This window comes from Bos indicus x Bos taurus, chromosome 4, assembly GCF_003369695.1.
Source record: "Bos indicus x Bos taurus breed Angus x Brahman F1 hybrid chromosome 4, Bos_hybrid_MaternalHap_v2.0, whole genome shotgun sequence".
NCBI classification, from domain to species: domain Eukaryota; kingdom Metazoa; phylum Chordata; class Mammalia; order Artiodactyla; family Bovidae; genus Bos; species Bos indicus x Bos taurus.
In genome coordinates, this window is record NC_040079.1 from 41,412,837 (window position 1) to 41,417,182 (window position 4,346).

Here is a 4,346-nt window from a genome sequence, read left to right on the forward strand (position 1 = left end):
TGTCTGTGCCTCTGATCTGTCTCTACCCTGACCCTTGAGCCCTTCTGTGGTGTGGCTCTGACCTCATTTCCCAGTAGCCACAATGATTAACCCACTTCCTCCCTCAAGCAGGCTCTGGTGAATGTTTGTTGCGATGAACTTGAATCCAAGGAAACAGACGCAGATGGTAGTCTATCTAGTTGTCTTTTAAGACACAGGTAGGCAGGTTTGTTTAGAACTAGTCTATTTTTAGAGTATTGCTGGAAAAGTCTAGCTAATTCTAATGTGCTTGCACTAAGTTGCTTTGCCTAGATTCATAGAACCAGGTTGATAAAAGAGATCTTAAAGGTTACCCAGTCACACAGATCCTCTGAATACATTTGTGTGTTTTCCTCCTGGGCAGAAGTAGTTCTTAACTCCTTTCAAAGGCACATATTCCATCCTCATCTCACAAGGAGGAATACACTTTTGTCAAATAAAATGAATGCTCAGATTTCTAAATTAATTCTAGATCATGGATGAAGATTCCTTTTCTTTCCTTTTTTCTTATATGTATTTTTTACTTACTAAGTTAAAAAGGAAAAGGTATATGAATATAACTATTAAGTATTATATAGTCATCTTTACTGATATTATTTTTAGAAATAGAAGACATTTGAATTACCTCTTTTTAAGTGAAATCTTTCAAAGAATACTAAGTCCATACACAGTATAGCATTCTGTATATATATTGCGTACACATTTAGTGCTAGATCAATAAGCAGCCTTATTGACTACATAACATATCCTCCCTTATTTTACTGAAAAGGACTATTAGGGACAGAGGAAAGGGGATACACCCATGAGTGTATCAGTTAAAAGTCAGTTAAAGGAGAAAGAAGCATAAATCAAGACTGAAGGAGAAACAAAGACCAAGGAAGAAAGAACAAAAGGGGGAAATAAAAGAAAGACAACAAAATGGAAATAGAGTCACAGATGTATAAAAACTTGTGGTTACCAGGGGTAAGGATGGGGAGGGATAAATGGAGATTGGGATTGACAGATACATACTAAATAGATAACTAGTAAGTACCTACCTGGAGCAGCAAAAGACAACCCACTCCAGTATTCTTGCCTGGAAAATCTCATGGACAGAGGAGCCTGGCAGGCTACAGTCCATGGGATTGCAAAGAGTCAGACACAACTGAGAAACTATCACTTTCACTAAGTACCTACTGTATAGCATAGGGAATTCTACTCAATGCTCTGTAATGACCTATCAGGGGAAAGAAGCTAAAAAGAGAGTTGGTGTATGTATATACCTGAGTCACTTTCTTTTCAAATCAGAGAATTGATCTGTTCAAAGCATCATTATAGTGATTTGATTTCTGGGATAGTCTGGACTTTAAATATTCTTTCCCATTGTGACTATGAGCAAACCACGTCAGACCATATGTTCTTATTTCCTCACATATAAAAACATAGTCTATTTTTGTCTCAACATTCACGGGACAGAAATTGCTCAGGTTGACTAACACATGTGGCTGTCAGGACAGTGCACACTTCTGAAAGTCCTCTAAGCCAAGCCTGTACTTGGGTGACCTTATCTCCACTGTGAGCTCAGCCCTCCAAATGAAATCAGTTTGTGAAATTCTCATTTGCTTTTCATTTTCATGCCCTATTCCTCTGTCCTTCATCCCTATCAACCAACTAGCATCTTCTAAGCTCTAAGCCACTTAGCATACTCTACTGTGGCATTTCAGACCACCCTTTGAAACACCAGTTTGGATGCATGGCATCTTAGAATAAATTGTTCATTGATACATCAGCTGCATTAAAAATCTATGGAAGTCAAGGTAGGTCTAAAGTCTGGATGAATGCAATATCTGTCTTGGACAGTTCAGACGTTCAAAGTTTACACAGTCATAAAACAGAACAAATATCATAGTCTGACCCTGTCAGATTTCTCCACTGCTGTGATGAGCATAAACCATTTACTGGAAAAATTGATATGCTTTTATCATTATTATTTTCAAAATTGTGCCTTTGGTGAAACTGACTTGGGACAGAATACAAAATGAAAGCTAGTTTAAAATGCATAAAACATAGGATGGCAACAGTAATTAAACAACTTAATTCCTCCCCTCCTCCAGGTAATCCAACAGAAAATTTCATGGGAGTATTCCAGTTGAGAAATCCCAAGGAGAAATCCCAAATCACTCTAACCCTCATATGGTAAGTGTTAGTACTCCATTGTAACTCAGCTTCTACACCATCTTTGCAATTTGTAAAATGTAATAAAAAAAAAATGTTAACTCCTTAAACTGGGCACTTCATAAGGATGCTCTCAGACTGCTCATCATCTCCTCTTAAATATGGGTATGTGAGCAAAGAGGGGCTGATTTTAGTCCTTGCTGCTTCCTTGAAATCTTCTCTCGCATGCCAGGGAGATTTTGAACACAGGGTTGTATATAGAGAGACAGATCTGGGAAAGACAAGGAGCAGAGACTAATATAAAAACTAAAACATTAAAGAAATGGGCAGATATGTTTCAGAGAATTATGTTTAGAAATAAGGGTGTAGTGAAGAAGCACAAGCTGGAATCAAGATTGCCGGAAGAAATATCAATAACCTCAGATATGCAGATGACACCACCCTTATTGCAGAAAGTGAAGAGGAACTAAAAAGCCTCTTGATGAAAGTGAAAGAGGAGGGTGAAAAAGTTGGCTTAAAGCTCAACATTCAGAAAATGAAGATCACGGCATCTGGTCCCATCACTTCATGGGAAATAGATGGGGAAACAGTGGAAACAGTGTCAGACTTTATTTTGGGGGGCTCCAAAATCACTGCAGATGGTGACTGCAGCCATGAAATTAAAAGACGCTTACTCCTTGGAAGCAAAGTTATGACCAACCTAGACAGCATATTGAAAAGCAGAGACATTACTTTGCCAACAAAGATTCATCTAGTCAAGGCTATGGTTTTTCCAGTGGCCATGTATGGATGTGAGAGTTGGACTGTGAAGAAAGCTGAGCACCAAAGAATTGATGCTTTTGAGCTGTGGTGTTGGAGAAGACTCTTGAGAGTCCCTTGGACTGCAAGGAGATCCAACCAGTCCATTCTGAAGGAGATCAGCCCTGGGATTTCTTTGGAAGAAATGATGCTAAAGCTAAAACTCCAATACTTTGGCCACCTCATGCGAAGAGCTGACTCATTGGAAAAGACTCTGATGCTGGGAGGGATTGGGGGCAGGAGGAGAAGGGGATGACAGAGGATGAGATGGCTGGATGGCATCACTGACTCGATGGATGTGAGTCTGAGTGAACTCCAGGAGTTGGTGATGGACAGGGAGGCCTGATGTGCTGCGATTCATGAGGTCGCAAAGAGTTGGACACGACTGAGTGACTGAACTGAACTGAACTGAAGAACAGATACAGGTGGGTTCTTCTAGTTCTCAGTGACCATACCTGATTTTCTATAGTTGATTTTTATGTTATGACTGTACAGCCATTGCTTTTTTTTTTAAGTGGTCAAGCTCATTTATTTATTTTTATTTTTTATTGGAGTATAATTGCTTTAAAATGTTGCATTAGTTTTAGGACTTCCCTGGTGGCTCAGATGATAAAGCATCTGCCTACAATGCAGGAGACTGAGGTTTGATCCCTGGGTTGGGAAGATCCTCTGGAGAAGGAAATGGCAACCCACTCCAGTACTCTTGCCTGGATAATCCCATGGATGGAGGAGCATTGTAGGCTATAGTCCATGGGGTCGCAAAGAGTCAGATGCATTAGTTTTGCTGTACAATGAAGTGAATCACCTATATGTATACATATATCCCCTCTCTCTTGGATCTCCCTCCCACCAAGCCCCATTGCATCCATCTAGGTCTTCACAGATCTCTAAGCTAAGCTCCCAGTGTTATACAACAGCTGCCCACTAGCTATCTATTTTACATATGATAATGTATATATGTCAGTCCTAATCTCCCACTTCATCCCACCCTACACTTCCCTGCCTGTGTGCACATGCCGGTTCTTTACATCTGCATCTTTATTCCTGCCCTGTAAATAGGTTCATCTGTGCCATTTTTCTAGATTCCACATATATGTGTTAATATAAAATATTTGTCTTTCTCTTACTTCACTCTGTATGACTCTAAGTCCATGCCCTGAATTATAGTTTTCTCAGGGCGTATGCCCTGTAGTGGGATCGTTGGATCCTATGGTAGTTCTATTTTTAGTTTATTCAGGAACCTCCATACTGTTCTTCCTAGTGGTTGTACCAATTTCCATTCCTATTATCAGAGAAGGCAGGTTCCCTTTCTCCACACCCTCTCCAGCATTTATTGTTTGTAAATTTTCTGATGAAGGCCATTCTGACAAGTGTGA